We start from the raw sequence: 17,905 nt of genomic DNA, 5'->3' as shown, positions 1-17,905 counted from the left end.
TACAATCAAATTACTATTTTACCTAATCGTTACATTCCAATGACATAAGAGTTCCTCCAACATTGTTTTCATGATAAAATTTAAAGTTAAATTAAAAAATAAAAAAAATTGTTGATGACTATTTGTTGCAAGTCAAATTAGTAATTAATGCTAATTTCTTGAGCTTTGGATATTTGAATTAAGCAAAATGTGAATTTCAAATTGACGGTTATTATCTCTTAATTAAAGTTAAAATAAAATTTAGAAAAGTCATTATGACAATTGCTTTCAAATCAAGTCAGTAATTACTAATAATATCAGTAATTTTGAAGTTCAAAATATGCAAGATGGTAATTTAAAATTGTCCTTCTCTCTCTTTTTTTCCTACTTTGCATATCATTTCTAATATTTAATTACTTTAATAAAACAGCGTATAAGGATATACACTATTTAATAGTTATTATTTGAAGAAAAATTTTAACTCATACTTTGTTTCTATGATTACTTTCACTACATACTCTGTTAATACAAAAAGTTAATGTTAATTTTCGAAGCCAACTTTTTAGTTACAATCTTTAAACATCTTTACTGATTCAGGTTTTATGATGTATACTACATTTGTCAAGTTTCTTGACAACCCAGAATCTTTGAAACTGGTATGACATGTTTTTACATACATAATTTATTTTTATTGAGATATATATTTAACAGTTCTTATGGTTTATATTTTCTTACACTACTTAAAAATTATATACAGGATGTACCTATATTCTTTGCTAATCAAAAGTGGGGAGATTGTTGGCAAAAAATAGGTTGCAAATATATCATGACTCTGGTAAAAAATGGGTTGTGAGGGTCAGAACAGAAAATTCAACGCCAATAATAACTGACGGTTGGGAGAATGTTGTTAAAGATCTCAATTTGCCGAGGGATACTTTGTTGGTTTTCAAACCGTTAGGTGATTTTGGACTTGAACTTTCATGTTTTGTTGATGGCTTGTGTGGTGAATCTTATTTCACCTTTAATCGTTATGCAAGATTTGGTTTTACGGTATGAGTATTGATCTTAACTTCAATTCTTTTGCATCTTTAACGTGTCAACACTTATTCTCATAAGTTACATACTTCATGTATAGTATTCATTATTTTTAATTTTATGCAGGTAATCGAAGTCTGCTTCATTAAACAATTTTACGTAAACAACCCCCCCCCCCCAAGTGGCAAATTTCAAATCTGTTATAAGGGGTCCTATTGGAATGTTGAGGCGTCTAAGGTTGATAACAACTTTGTATTTGCTAGCGGATGGCCGGAAATGTGCAACGATGTTGGGATACTGGAGGATGATTTACTTGTGTTTAGCAGAATTGATGATGTTGTTTTTGAGGTAGTAGTATATAGAGATGAGACTAAGATTTACTTTTTGAAGAAACCTGAATCTGACGATGATAGTGTACTTGAGATATCGAAGGCTGATTATGTTGAGAATGCATTCAAGGTACGTAAGTATTTAGCATTAGCAATAAAAGTTTTAATTTTTTAGCATTATATTAATTATTTCATTAATGTTGACCAGGACATCTATGAGGATGAAGAAGTTGTATCTGTAGGTGAAGGTACAACTGTTACCCAGGTACTTGCTAAATTATAAAAATTATTTATTTTTAATTTAACACATATAAGAATTTAATGTTTTTACAACTATTAGTAATGCTTTTTACTAATGTTATATTTATCCAAGAATGTATTATTTACAAGAACTTACCAACTAATGCCGAATGCACGTCGAAGAGACACATGTCTTCACGATTGAACAAAACCCAAGATGTAAGTTTACCATCTTAAAGATTGTTATATTACTATTGTTATTAAAGTTACTCTATGACAACAGGTTAAGAAGAAAGGTAAAGTTACTTCTGAGAGAAAGGAGATGGTCAAGAATAGAACTAAGGGAAATGCTGCCTTACCTGTCGACACAAGTGATCATATTGGATGTTCTTCATCTGTTCATAAAGTTAAGGTATCTATAATTACCAGTTAATTAGTATATGTTATATAAACTGTTTTTTTGTGCATATATTCAACATTCCTTTAATTCACATGTATATGTTTACTTTTTCATCAAGGGGAAGAGAGCCGCCAACGTTCAGAAAAAGCTTAACCGTAGAAATAAGATTGCAAAGACTGCAAAAAAAAACATTCTGGACATCTTCTCGACCCTGAGTTCTTTCATTTTGATCGCAAAGGAGACTATAGGTTGGTATACCATTTTTTATAATAAACTAATGATTTATGTTTATTTGTCTGACTATTATTTTTTTCCACACAATACATGTAGCGTCTTCCTGCTGAAGTTGCCAGACGAGCAGGTCTTTCTCTTGATCTTCATCCTTTGAAAGTTCAAAACATTGTTGGAGTTTTGGAGGTTTATGATGTTAAGTCAGAGTTAAATGGATTGAACCCACGTTATGGGTTGGACGGTTGGCGAAAGTTTATGACTGACAATAACTTGAGGTTTGGTGATATGTTGCACTTCACATACGTGTCTTCGCAACATAAGATCGTATTAAATCAAGTTACGTCAGTTTAACAAAGACATTTAAGTATGTTCTGATATCAGATACTATAACTATGAATTTTTTGATGGTGATGTTGTATGTTTTTTTTAATTATTAACTTGATGGTTTGTTGCTATGTAAGGCTAAGATGATAAAACACTGTTATTAACACTTTATGTTTTATATATAGATGATATATGAGGTTTCTTTTTGCTAATAGTAACTGCATTTATAGGTTTATGAATTCAGAATAATGGATGGATATATATGGCTGTATTTGGCATGATGATGTTGTGTTTCATGTTGTAAAAAGCAGGGAATTGTGAGATAATGGATTGCTTTGCCCAATTAGATTATGTGTTAAATTATAGTTCTATAAGTCATTGTTTCGTTTTCTTGAATTCTATGTAATTTGGTAAAAAAGTTCAATAACAAACAGTGGTTTGAACATCTGTTTGCCTTTTGGTCAATAGTTAATGGAAACCCATGTTAGGTTAAACAGTGTTTTGAAGAGGAAAACAGTGTGAGAAGACAGTAGATCTTAGTAAGTTAAACATTTGTTCAGGCTTAAACAGATTTTTGGCCTTTAGCAGATGTTTCGCCTTTTATATTAGAGGTTTGGACTTAAACAGTTGTTTGACCTTAAACAGATGTTTGGCCTTAAACAGATGTTTGACCTTAAACAGATGTTTTGCCTTAAACAGATGTTTCGCCTTCTATATCAGATATTTGGACTTAAACAGATGTTTGACCTTAAACAGATGTTTGGCCATAAACAGATGTTTAGCCTTAAACAAAACATCTGTTTAAGCTCAACATCTGTTTAACTATTGGTCAACATCTGATTGACTTTTGGTCAAGATCTGTTTGAAATTTGGTCAACATTTTATTTTGTAAAGAAGTACAAAAACAAAGATTTTTACAAAATCCCAAATCACCCTATCATGTAAGTGCATTGAAGTAAAAGTGGAAATGATATTATTCATGTGGTCCTGTTGTGCTTTTGTTTGTCCTCTAATATGAGTTCATGATCTAATCCGGTGATTTGAAAACATTGTTGTTGAATCGAATGAGATGGTTGATGTAATGTGGTCGTATTAATAACAAATAGTAATTAATATAACTAAGTTTCCCGAGCCCGGGAAGCAATCCCGGGTAAAAACCTAGTCTTCTATAAATAAAAAATCATCATCATAAATAGAAAACCCTTCGCTGATTTAAGTATTTAGATTTATAAACAAACCTTACAACGTGATGTTTTAGTAAACTAATAACTCTTCAATAGAGTCTTGAAGGAACACACTTTTATTTATATTTTCCTTTGGATCAAATGATGCAATCTGCATCATGGTAGTATATGATTATTAAAAGTTCAAAAAAAGAAATAACTAGTAATAGTTGGTTGAATTTGGATGAAGGAATAATACCTGTGTAACTGAATTTCATTAGCATCTTCAATAATGAAAGCTTCAAGCTGAAACAAATGACAATGAAACACAAGTTCTTATAAGCTCTACAACATTACTTGGTTAAGCATAGGATGTTCAACTTAATAAAAAATATGCACCAATACCATTTAGAAGTTTAAATGATTTGAGTAAGTTTAAGACAATTCAAAAGTTTAAACGATAGGTCCTAATTATTTTTCGGGCCAAACTATCTACACACCTTGGTTTGCTATCTACACACTTAGGGTTTTCCTACGCAACATATAGGTCTATACGCTGCGTATAGGGTTACCCCTCTACGCTGCGTATAGACCCATACGGAGCGTAGGTATGGGGTAGGTACACGACTAGATAGTCAAACCTAGTACCATTTCAAATCAGTCTGACAAACGCTGCGTATAGACCTATACGCAGCGTATGTACATAAAGTAAAACGCTGCGTATAGGTCTATACGCAACGTATGTCAGACTGATTTGACGCTGATACGATGTTGTCTAGGCACGTGAATAAAGCTATACGTAGAGTATAGATCTATACGAGGAGTATGATTGTAAATTCAAAAGTCTATTTAGCCATGCATCTGCCTTCGACTTCAAACATCATTCAAATATGTTATTGTTGGTGCATACGTCTGTCGACTTCGTCTTGTGTCGAGTCTTGTATGTTTGTAGTTAGATCAGGACACATAAATCAAGAAATCATGTAATTTCGCATGAAGTAGGTAATTTCGCTTGAAATGAACATGTGTAATTCCACACGAAATTACCATGTAATTTCGTGCGAAATTATAATTTCGTGTGAGATGATTTCGTTTGAGCCAGTTCAAGCGAAATTAGGAAGCCTATAAATAGAGGGTCTGTAATTTCGTTTGAGTCATTCGTGTATGTGTGATTCTGGAGCCGAAGTGCTGCCGAAGTGTCGTTTTGCTGTAAAACTTTTCAGAAAGACATTTAAACAGAATATCTAGCTGAATCGAACTCGATATGTCTGTTTCCACCTTTCATATTGAGTAGAACGCCTCTGAACGACTCGTTTCGGTCGGTAAAAAGATCCTACAAGTGGTATCAGAGCTCAAGAGGAGGAGTTCTAGCAAATTCAGCCTGATTTCATCTTATTTTCTAACTTCTACACCTTCTTTTCAAAATTGAACAAGATTTCACGGATAAAATGGTTTGAATTTCACATATTATATGCATAACCGTGTTTTAACAAAGCCTTGAGAAAATTGGACCTAAAATCGAGCTAAAACCTGATCAATTTGACAAAAGTTTGACTGAAATGATGACATCAGCATAATTTCGCATGGAATAGCACCTTAATTTCGCACGGAATTACATCTTGGAGTTAATTTCGTTTGAAAGTGCTGCTCATTCCGCACGGAATTAGTATTTCGCTTGAAATATTCCATACGAAATTACAATTTCGTTTCAAAGTTGTGATTTCGTTTGAAACTGAGTATAATTTCGTACGAAATTATATTTCGTTTGGTCAAGTTCGAACGAAATTATTATTTCGTTTGAAATTTCTGATTTCGCTTATATCGGTATTTCGTTTGAAAGTCATTGTGCAGGTAATTTCGCTTGAAGAGTCTAATTTCGTTTGATGAGGCTATTTTCATTTGAAGAGGGATTTCGCTTGAAAGTGTAAATTTTGAAAAACTTGTTACGGAATCATGGAAGAAGAATTTTATAACGTGTTTGCCACATCCCCGACTACTCCGGCTGCCATTGCTCAAAGCATGAACATGGAAAACGAAACTGGAACATTGCAAAAACCCCCGAAGCTAATGGGTATTGAGGAATACTATGGTTGGAAAGACCGATTTGAGAATTGGGTTCAAGCTAATCATTTGAGATCTTGGGAATGCATTGAGTAAAAGTATGTTAAGCCGCGTACGGATTTGCAAGTTATCAAAACCATTTCCGAACTAAATGACAAAGAGAGAGATATGTACAAAGCAGAAAAAATGATGATTACTCTTCTTCAGCAAGCTATAAAAGAAGATATCTTTATACTACTTCAACATGATGGTACTTCACGATCAATCTGGGATGCACTTAAGGTTAAGTTTGAAGGAAGTGAGAAGATGATCAAGAGTAAGAAGGCACTACTAAAAAAGGAATTCGATTTGTTTTCAAGTTTGTCAGGTGAATCATCAAAGAAGCTGATTGAAAGATATTGTCACTTAGTGCGATCTATGTCTTTGTTAGGGATTGAGAAAAGTCAAGATGAATGGATTGATAAACTAGCTGATGCTTTGCCTCAGAAAGAGTGGGGTACTTATTTGATGATCTTGAAAAATACTGGGGAATATGACAATTTGACTATTTCGCAGTTCATTGAAAAGATTGAAGGTCAAGATCTTGAACAGCAAAATATTGCGAGGATGAATAATCCAAGTGGTCAACAAGATGTCAAAATGTACTACAAAGGAAATGTTCAAGTTGTTGAATTAAGTCCAAAAGTTCAAACAGATTTTAGTGCTCAAAACTCTTCTGGTTCAGTCAATCAAAGTTCAAACAACAGCAGTGGATTTTCTACTTATCCAAGTGTTAATCCGAAGAGTTCAACTTCAAGTCATCAATTTCAAAGCTCAAACAGCAATAATGGTCAAGTGCTTCATTGCAACATCGCGTTGCATCTTCAGAATGGACAAAATTTCTCTGAAGAGATTGCCAAAAGTCACATGTCATTACTTGCTACAGTGTTAGAATCTTATGAAAGATTGGTTGCTGGGAGGATCGAAAATCCTATGCTGACGAAAGAGGATTACGATCAGATAGATGCTGAAGAGATGGAGCTTATGGACATCAAATGGTGTTTAGCTAGTGTTTTGAGAAGAGCTAAAAAATTCAAGATGATTACAGGAAGAAATGATTTCTTGGATGCAAATGTCTCTACTTTAGGTTTTGATAAATCTAAAGTTACTTGTTTTCGATGCAGGGAGAAAGGACATTTTAAGAGAGAATGCAAAAATCAAGAAGCAAGTGGAGCAAAGAATCCGTTTGGTAGCAATGATTACTATCGGAAAGCAATATATCAACAAATTACTCATCAACCGCATCAACAAAAAGAACCACAAACTGCACATGCCAAAATGATTGAAGATGCAAATAAGAAAGCTTATTTTGGTATAATCGATCAAGATGATGAGAAAGTGGCTGCAGGTTTTAGTTCGGACAAATACATTCCACCTAATTCAAAAGTTGTAGCCTTGATTGCTCAAACAGTTCAAAAGCCTGATTTGATGACGGAATGGTTGAAAGTGTTTGCTAGTAATGAGTCAAGCCAAGAGGAAGAGTCTGTTTCTTCTGATGATAATTCAGAAAAAACAACAGTTTTTGATCAGTCATCAACTGATGACAGCAGTGATGATGAGGAAGAAATGCATATTAATATTGAAAAAACTCATTTATCTCCTGAAAGTTTTCAATTTTACTTTGCAGAAAGAATTGAGAAGCTAAAGGAGAAGCAAGCAACAAAGAATCAGAAAGAAGTAAAATGCGAGAGTGTAGATCAGGAAGAAAAGAATGTAGAAGTTAAAGTTACTGAGAAGACGGTTGAAGTTGAAAAGATAGTAGAAATTGAAAAGATTGTTGAGGTTATCAAACCTTGTTTGAAGTGTTTGGAATCTTGCAAACAGTGTGCAGAGAAAGATGAGAAGTTGAGTGAACTCGACAAGATGAAAGAAAAGTTACTGTTTGATCTCAATTATGTGAAGGAATCGTATGATGTATTAAACAGAACAGTAACTGCTCTTCAAAAGACAAACTCTGAAAGAGAAGATGCATTGACAATGATGAATGCTGTCATGATGTCAAAACAGAAAGCGATAAATTTTTACATTGAAGAAAGTGCAAAAAGGAAGCAAGAGTTGGAAACAGAGAAGATAGAGAATGAAAGAATAAGACGGTTATTACAGAGTTATTCTAGTTCTGATTATCTGATTGATCGAATTTATCCAACTGTTGCAGGTCTTGAAACATTTCAAGATGAGAAGCCGAAAAAGAAGGATACTGGTAAGAAACAGAGTGTTAGTTATAACAAGTGTCCGCCTCCGATTTGGGAAGGTTATTCTCCCAGAAAACCGAATGAGGAGCAAGTCAAAAAGGCTGTCAATATAAAGTTAAAATCCGAAACAACTGATGAGTTACCAGAAAATATTGATGTCACGTTCACATCGTCTGACATTGATCATGAGTCTGAATTAATAAAAAAAGGTGGTCGATCATGTGTTGGATAAAGATGAGGAGTCGGAATCAAAATCTGAGTCTGAAAGTTCGGGATCATCATCAGTTGAAAGTCCAAAGTCGTCGGTTAAACGGGTTTACAATAAAGAATTCTTATTATCAAAATCTAATTTGAATGACGAATCAATCAAAGTGGCATATACTTTGAATGATTCAGACAAATTATATTCTGATAAGGAATTTCTAATAAGAAGTGTTCAAATTGAAAAGATCAAAAAGGTTTTCAAATTAACAGAAATTAATATTTCTAAAATAAAAGATGTAAATCTTAGTGAAAAACCTAAAAAATACACTTCAAGAGATCAACAAAAAGTAAACAAAATTTTAAACAAGAAAAAGAGTTACGCTTCTGGTTCTGGTTTTCAAATGAAACCGAATCATAACGGTAATTTTAAAAAGAAAGGATTGGGTTTTGATGTAGAAAATCTTAAAAATATGAAAGATGTTAAACCAAATACAAAATTTGTTTCAGGGACAAGTTCAGAGGAAGAAGGAAAAAGTTCATTCTAGAAGCAATCGAATCAAGAATTTCTTGCGAAGAGGCTAGAAGGAATGAAGAATGGAGCTAATCAGAAGAAGGAAACAAGAACCTATTATCGATGTCAAGAAGTTGGTCACATTTCCTGGAACTGTCCAGTGGCAACCAACATCAAACAGGAAGTTGTTTCTAAACTGAAAGAAAAAGTTGTTGAGAAAAATGAACCACCAACTGAGAAACTCAAAGTTTTCAAAAACTTAACATATGAAGTTGGTGAATGTTCAAAGAAAAGATTTTACAAAAGAAAAGTTAATCTTGACAACCAAGCATGGGTTGTTAAGAAATCAGATGTGAAATCTGGCGATGAATCTGATTCCACAAAATCAGAGGAGCCACAAGTTGTTCAAAAGGAAGAAAACTCAGTTCCTCCAATGGATGATGAGAACTTTCCACTATTGAGGACTGAAAATTTTAAGCAAAAAGTTGGTAAAGTTGAGATCTCGAATCAATTCTATTCTGAGAAGAAAGAATTTGATGTCGAGAAAGCATTTAATGGGAATGTTAAAAAGATTTTTGGAAAAATGGTTGAGTGAAAGGTGAAAGGGGTAAAAGATTTTTATGAAACAAAGAAAGCAACTTACACCCCAAGTGAAAAAGATGAAGAGAAAGTCACATCCAAGTTCAGTCAGGCTTGGATGGAAGTTTTTCACAAGTAAAATCCTGACTTGCCGGAACTCCCAGGTTGGTAATTGGGGAGTAGGAATCGGCATCTTTCTTGAGAAAGTCACAGGTTGGTAACTGTGATATTTCGATCTTCAAGTGGTTAATTAGGTACATTAAGTTGTACTTGATTTTCTACAAGTGTTATTTGTTGGAAGAACCTAAAATTGTTAAAATTGTTCCAAGTGATTGAAAGAGCAATGTGATGAATTAACCCCAACCTACAAGTGGTAAAATCAACAAAACATATTTTCTGGAAAAACCATTTTGATTAAAACAAACTTAAGTGTTTTGAAATCATAATGGGAAAATAGTTTGTTGTAAGGGGGAGTTCTGATTGTTTAAGCCAAGTGGATGGAGAATTGAAGCAATTCACATCAAGTTGTCATTTTACTTGTACAACTTATTTTCAATTTTCTTTAAATGTTTTTAAATTTTAGGGGGAGTAAGAATTTTCAGAAAACTCCAAAAACATTAGAAAATTTGAAAAATCCAAAAAAAAAACATTAAAAATGAAAAAGAGTTTTGTTGTAAAAAGAGGAAATGATAGTACATCAGTGGACTATCACAGCACGCTAAAGAATTGGAAAGTCAAAATGTGATAAACAATCTCACTGAGGATATGCCAGTAGGTTTTTATACATTTAGTAGACTGTTTTCGAGATATAAACATAAAATTCAAACTTACTTATAGTGTGGGGTACATCTCTTGGATATATGGGTAACCCCCGAAATCTTGTTTGAAAGATTCTATTTCTGACATACTAGGTCTTTGTGCGTGGTGATATCTGGGGTATTATATCAGGACTTCTGATTTTGCGGAAGCAATAGCCTAGTCCTCATATAATGCTTTGCATAAAGCTTTAATCTTAAAGCCAGCCCTCGGTACAAAAAATGATGAAACATTGAAAAATGCTAATCATGTACTGTTGAAGAAAAGATCCCCAAACGGGATACACCGAAAGTCGAGTCGTCATCTCTTTGTACGAACGGAAGTTCTAGCCTGAGCTCTCACGGTCTCGCATTTACCCATTTACAGATATCATTAGTGTACATTCACCTATAAGACTGAATATAGAGATCTGGATACGGGAGTATATTCTGAGGTGGGACACGCGAATAAGTTTAAGTCTTTAAAACATTAATCTCATATCTCGAAACAATTGAACGTTGTGTGAAAATTTAAGTGGATCAGTATACTGAAAATCTAGGTGAATTGTTTAGAACTTAAAATGTTTAAAGCTTAATTGTGTTAGTGATTTGTCTCATAAACTGATATGATCCTCTTACATAAACTCACAAAAATATAGTTTGTAAATATTTCTTTACTGCATTTCTTTAAAATCAAAAATCCAAAAAGATTTTAAGTGTGTTTTAACATAAATTTTGAAAAATCCAAAAAGATTTTCGACATCTGATGTTGAAGAGCTGATTTTCAAATTCCAAAGTGCTAAACATGATGATCAATTTGTGAGGGGAAGTTTGTTTAAATTGAATAAAAATATTTGCTTACAAGTGGTTCATCAGAAATTAACATTGTAAAATCATTCATTGAATAAAAATATTAATTGCAAATGATATAAATTTGTGAAATTTATTGTGAGGTAGAGAATGTGCAGGATAGCCAGGTTTCAGATCCTGATTCAGATTGATAAGAGCCAGGTTCTGATTCCTGATGACTTTGTGTTTTTATAATGCCATACTGCGATCCCAGCATATCGAAAGGGGGAGTCTGAAGACATCCGAGGAGAGAATCTATTGGTGCTAAAGAAAAGAGAATAGATAAGGTTGAAGGAGTTTTACATTGTCAGATACTTCAGAGAGAGCAGACTGACTGATAAAGACGTTGAAGACTCGACACTTAAGACTCGTCAACATCCGAGGGGGAGTCTGTTGGTGCATACGTTTGTCGACTTCGTCTTGTATCGAGTCTTGTATGTTTGTAGTTAGATCAGGGCACGTAAATCAAGAAATCATGTAATTTCGCATGAAGTAGGTAATTTCGCTAGAAATGAACATGTGTAATTCCACACGAAATTACCATGGAATTTCGTGCGAAATTATAATTTCGTGTGAGATGATTTCGTTTGAGCCAGTTCAAGCGAAATTAGGAAGCCTATAAATAGAGGGTCTGTAATTTCGTTTGAGTCATTCGTGTATGTGTGATTCCGGAGCCGAAGTGCTGCCGAAGTGTCGTTTTGCTGTAAAACTTTGTCAAATCAATCAGGAAGACATTTAAAGAGAATATCTAGCTGAATCGAACTCGATATGTCTGTTTCTGCCTTTCATATTGAGTAGAACGCCTCTAAATGACTCGTTTCGGTCGGTAAAACGATCCTACGGTTATTTCCTTCAAAATTCTATCTTCTGTGTATCTCTTAATTTCCTCTATATCAAACACAATATTGTTAAAATGTCATCATTTTGGGACGAGAATTATTTCGTTAATTGCTATTCTAACAATGCATGGGGAGACAATGATGCTAATGAGGAGGAAGAGGTTGTGTCTGGAGTCCCTGTTGATTAAAAAACACAGTTGCCAGACTTGAACGAGACTCCGACTCCACCTGTTGATGAACCACATTACCCGGCGCATCAATTGTATTCAGATTACGAATACAGGTATGAATCTTCGTACGTGCAACAAAGTGGATACGGTGTTGAAAAGGCACCTGCTGATGAACCATATTACCCGACACAGCAATCGTATCCGGGTTACGGATACGGGGGTGAAGGTGGATACGGAGGATACGGTGGATACGGGGGTGAAGGTGGATACGGGGGTGAAGGTGGATACGGGGGTGAAGGTGGATACGGTGGATACGAAGGATACGGTGGATACAATTATGAGCCTCGTAACACACCACGGTATGATGATTATGAACCATCTACCCTGGGCAATCCGTTTCAAAGACAGGAGGTATCACATTAATATTTGTATTATTCTTACCCTAATTTTTATTATTGTTAAAATTATATTGTTATTGTTATTATTAATATTATTGTTAAATTTATATTGTTATTGTTAATATTCGTATTTTTTGTTATAATTCTTAATATAATAATAATAATAATAATAATAATAATAATAATTATTATTATTATTATTATTATTATTATTATTATTATTATTATTATTATTATTATTATTTTGACCCATTTACTTTGATTAGTCACTGTGTATCGTTTGTTTGTTCGAGGTAACGAACGAATGATCACCTTCCTTGTGTTTTGTTGATGTTTTCTATACCTCTTTTGTTTATCCAATTATCGATCTCACTCATTTCTCATGTTTCCTTGTTCTTTTTAGAATATGCCACCTAGACATGATCCCGAAGAGGATGCTGCAATCGCAGCCCTTGTCGCTCAACAAATCGCAGCTGTGCTTCCGAACCTAGTAACTCAGATTAATCAAGCGAACAATAATAACAACAATGCTCAGTGCAGTTTCAAGAATTTCAATTCGGCTAAACCATTAAAGTTTTCTGGGTCTCAAGGAGCAACTGCGCTCCTACAATGGTTGGAGAGTTTGGAAAGCACCTTCAGACATGTGCAATGTCCGAATGAGCATAAGGTCGAGTTTGCGTCAAGTGTTTTTGAGAAGCGTGCTCTAACATGGTGGAACGGTGTGATGCCTGATAGGGGTGCCGATGTGGCGATGGCACAAATGTGGGAAGAGCTTCGAGCTCTCATGATGAAAGAGTTTTGTCCCCGTCACGAGATTTGGGCTTTGGAACGAGAATTTGACGATTTGAAACAAGATGGGGGAGAACACCATGCGTATACGGATTGTTATGAAGAGCTCAGTTTGTTGTGTCCTACTATGGTTACCCCGTTGGAGAAAGCGATTGAGAGGTATATCGATGGTTTGCCCGACACTGTACAAGACATTGTGATTGGTAGTAACCCTACCACTGTTCGTCAGGCAATCGAATTGGCTGCAACTCTGACTAAGTCCCAAGTCAGAAAAGGTAAACTGACCCGCAAGGGTGACAAGAAGCAGTCGACCGATGCCGTTCAAGACAAGGGTAAAGGTAAGGGTAAGAAAGCCGAGTCTTCAAGGAGGTCGAGGAAGCGCAAGGCTTCCCAAAATTTTGCTGTCACCAACCAGAATGCTCAGAACCCACCAGCATAACCTCCTGCGAAGAAACAGTATGCTGGTACCGCACCTCACTACACTAGGTGCAATGGTCATCATGCGACCCAACAGGCTTGTAAACAGTGTACAACTTATGGTAAACTTGGGCACTTGGCCAACATTTGTCGTTTGGGTCAGAACCAAGCTGCTCAGAATCTAGCACACGCTCCAGTTCAGGGAAATGTTGCTAGATTCCCACCTGGTTCGTGTTACAACTGCGGTGAAATGGGTCATTTCCGCAACAACTGTCCGAGGTTGGTGAACGCAAACGCGAATGTGAATCCCGCTCGTGGACGAGCGTACAACTTGAATGCAAACGAGGCGAGGGCTGACAACGAGGTTGTTAATGGTACGTTCCTTGTTAACCATCAACCTGCATCTATTCTTTTCGATTCTGGTGTCAATAGAAGTTTTGTTTCATTATCATTTGAGCCTTTGCTTGCGATACCTAGTACTAAATTGAGGAAACCCTTATCTGTCGAAGTTGCTACTGGTAAATAGATCATACTCGATTCTGTTATTTGCAATTGTCAATTGAACCTCGATAACCATCTTTTTCCTATTGACCTCACACCAATGCAACTTGGGAGTTTCGACATTGTCGTTGGGATGGATTGGTTAACTAAGTTTCATGCTGAGGTTGGTTGTTTCGACAAGATTGTTCGAATTCCTCTTTTGTCTAGTGAAGTTTTAGAAGTTTGTGGCGAGAAACCATCTGGCGGATTGAAACTCATGTTGTGTACGAAAGCCCAAAGTTATTTATGAAAAGGATATGTCGCATTTCTGGCACATGTCACCGAAAAGAAAGGCAAGAGCAAGCGTATTCAAGATATTCTGATTGTTCGAGATTATCCAGAGGTGTTTCCTGACGGACTGCTTGGTTTGCCTCCAGTTCGTCAAGTCGAATTTCATATTGATCTTGTTCCCAATGCCAACCCGATTGCGAAAGCACCTTATCGTCTTGCACCGTTTGAGATGCAAGAGTTATCGAAACAACTTCAAGAATTATCTGATAAAGGATTCATCCGACCGAGTTATTCACCTTGGGGCGCTCCTGTCCTGTTTGTGAAAAAGAAAGAAGGGTCTTTTCGAATGTGTATCGATCCGTAAGGGTTTTTTTATATATGGTGGTGTATTTCACTACTACAAAAAAAAGGTAATTGCCACCAAATTTTGCTACCAAAAAAAATAGGTAGCAAATAAGTAAACGGAATGCCTTCAAATTTGCTACCTTATTTTACTGGTGGCAAATATACTCTACTTAATTTACCTTAAAATCACATTCACCTCCAAATATACAGTATGCCTATTCACACGTTCACACATTCACCTCTTGAAGAACCCAAAATCTAACGATTTACGCGTCGTTCAACCCTAAATCACAACACCGTCGTACACAATACGACTTCAATTTCATCAACAAACCTTCCAAATCATCAACATCGGTGTTGTTATGGGTGAAATTCTGAGCCCATATCTTGGGTAATATCTTAAGTTATATCTTGGTTGTATGATATATGCTCATGCCCGGGATGCTCATTCAAGATATTGGTTACTTCCTGGATGGTATCTTGAGGATTACTAACGGATTATGTGCAGGAGCTCGTGCCCAAGCTTGCAACGTTCATGAGGACCTTTTCTCCGGAAGACTCGGTCTAAGTCGTTCAAAAGAAGACGTTGAAGCCGTTTTACTCGGTCCATAACGTTAACTATGGAATATTCGGAAGCATCCCCCGTTTATAGGAATTTTTGTTTGTATTGCTTAGCTATAAATAAGTGGATAAATCAGATCAAATAGGACACAACAACACTCAATGCTCTCTAACACTTTAACTTTCTCGCAACTTTCACTTTCACAACAAACATTGTAACACTTAGCGATCTGATCAATATCCTGCGCTGTATCCTGACGTTTGAAGTAATAAGAAGAACTAGGCAGCTGAAATTGTCAGCTCCCGAGGTTTTGTGCCGGCGATCTAGATTGATCAAGGGCTTTCCTCGTATATCTCGTGTCACCCCTTCACTGTTTTCTCATTGTTTGATCATAGATATAGCTCGATATCCTGAGCTATATCCTGAAACTGTTTTTACAAACAAGTCAACAAACATATTTCCGATACACTTTCTTAGCACACTACCTCACTTAACTAATTTGATCACTAAATTGCTTAGGTAATTTTTGACCAAAACAATTTGGCGCCCACCGTGGGGCAAGTGGTGCTATTTTTGCTAAAAACTTTTGCAAAATTGTTACTCGATTTTCTGTTTTCAAAACTTTTTTACTACATTGTTTGCAATGGCCTCGAGATCAAACATGAGTTCCTCCACCATGTCCGCTACAACCTCTGCAACGATTGGTTCGGTGCTTCCTCCACCTCCTCCAAGGATGCAAGCCTCCTCGCACCCTTAGGATATTATACCTACTCTGAGTGTTCAGGAATCAGCCCCTGTTCTGGCCTCTAATGATGAAATTCTAACCTTATTTGGTAATGTACAGGAACAGATGAGGCAGCAGCAGGAGACCAACCGAATGATTTTACGAGGAATACAGCAACCCAGGACTTTGAACTTTAGTTCTGCAGTGTTTACCAAGGATAACCGGGGAAATATTGTGCCTAGCCATTCCCAGAATCATACTCCTGAGATACCCTCTTTGGTTAGAGTATCAACTATGAGAAGCTCAGGATATGCTTCAGGATATGGCAAGATTCCTCAGACCGGTAATGTATCTAACAATGATACTCTTGTTACTAACAGTGTTGGATCTTTGCAGGATGCAGGTATAAAATCAATATTATCTAGGGAGCTTCAGAAGCTGAAAGACATGATATCCAATGTACCTAGGGTAGTTCAGTTGATTCCTGAAGTATCCTAGGATAGCCACAGGATATCACGGTTTGTGCATCCTATTTGTGATGCTAAAATCCTAAAAAGATTTCAAACCCCCAACATGAAGTTTTATGATGGAACCACGGATCCTGAGGAGCATATTGCCCAATATAGGGAAAGGATGGAGATCAACCATATCCCTCCAGACCTTAAAGAAGCATGTTTGTGCAAGGGTTTCTATTCTACCTTAACATGATCAGCCTTAAAATGGCTGTTAAACGTTCCTCCTCACTCAATTACCTCTTTTTCTCATTTAGTTAATTTATTTAATAGTCAATTTTCTTGCAGTCAAAGTTTTGAAAAACTCATCTCTACAGGATAACTCAAGGACCTTAGGAATCTTTAAGAGATTATGTGAACAAGTTTAGCTGGGAATCCTTAGACATTCCACATCTTGATGTTGCAACAGCTGTGCAGGCCTTCAAGATGGGTTTGCAAAAAGATTCTCAATTTTACCAAGATCTTGTAATGAACCCATGCAGGAACCTAGATGAAGCTCGAAACAGGGCTTTAAGATATATTCGGATGGAAGATGATAAAAAGATGCAAGAAAGGATGAACTCGTCCACAACCTATGAGTCAACTAACAGGAAATCAGAATCCTCGTATAAACCATATCGCTCCAAGCCGTATGGTAGAAATGATAACAAGAGAGTGAATGCTGTTAAAGACGAGGATCCTGAGGAGTATCCTGAGTTATCTGAATACTGTTTTTCTTTTAATATACCTGAACTGATGTATGCTATGCAGGGTTTAGGAGACAAAGCCAGGTGGCCTCGGAAGAATCAACAAAAAGCTGATTGGAAGGATAAGTCCAAGTGGTGTGCCTTCCATGAGGATTTCGGACATGTTACTGATGATTGCATTGCTCTGAGGAAAGAAATAAGTTATCTCTTGAGCAAGGGATATCTAAAAGATCTCCTGGGAAGAAAGAAAAACAAGGGTCGGGATACTGAGAAGGATCCTGAATGAGCAGCATCACCTCCTGCGGATGCCAAGATAATTAACTTTATTTCAGGAGGACCTGACATTTGCGGGACTTCATATTCTGCGGCCAAGAGACATGCAAAGGAGGCTAAATCCGAAAGAGGGGAAAGACCAACCAGGATGATAACCCTCACAACTGACAAAGTGATCACTTTTGACAGCGATGACAGGGATACTGTCCAGGATCCTCACCATGATTCTCTGGTAATAACATTATATGTGGCTAACCATTTTGTACGCAGGATATTGGTGGATAATGGCAGCTATGTCAACATAATCCAATTAGAGACATTGAAAAGGATGAATGTATCTCCAATGGATATCACTTCAAAATCCACTGTACTCGTTGGCTTCAGTGGAGAAGCTAGGAACACAGTGGGAGAGATAAAATTGCTAGTATATGTTGAAGGGGTCAATTCGATACAACGCTTCTGTGTGATGGACTCCCTATCCTGCTACAA

General features: G+C 36.1%; 1 long non-coding RNA gene across 1 annotated transcript; it reads left to right on the top strand.

The window, feature by feature from the left end:
- The first annotated feature begins 1,875 nt into the window (after positions 1-1,875).
- LOC118485482 lies at positions 1,876-2,172 on the top strand. Its single transcript, XR_004876268.1, has 2 exons — positions 1,876-1,995; positions 2,102-2,172. It is a non-coding gene; the product is annotated as an uncharacterized LOC118485482 (long non-coding RNA).
- The last annotated feature ends 15,733 nt before the right edge of the window (positions 2,173-17,905 follow it).

This window comes from Helianthus annuus, chromosome 13 (assembly GCF_002127325.2).
Source record: "Helianthus annuus cultivar XRQ/B chromosome 13, HanXRQr2.0-SUNRISE, whole genome shotgun sequence".
Lineage (NCBI taxonomy): Eukaryota > Viridiplantae > Streptophyta > Magnoliopsida > Asterales > Asteraceae > Helianthus > Helianthus annuus.
Note: the sequence above shows the minus strand (reverse complement) of the source record. Positions and strands in the feature narration are given on the sequence as shown.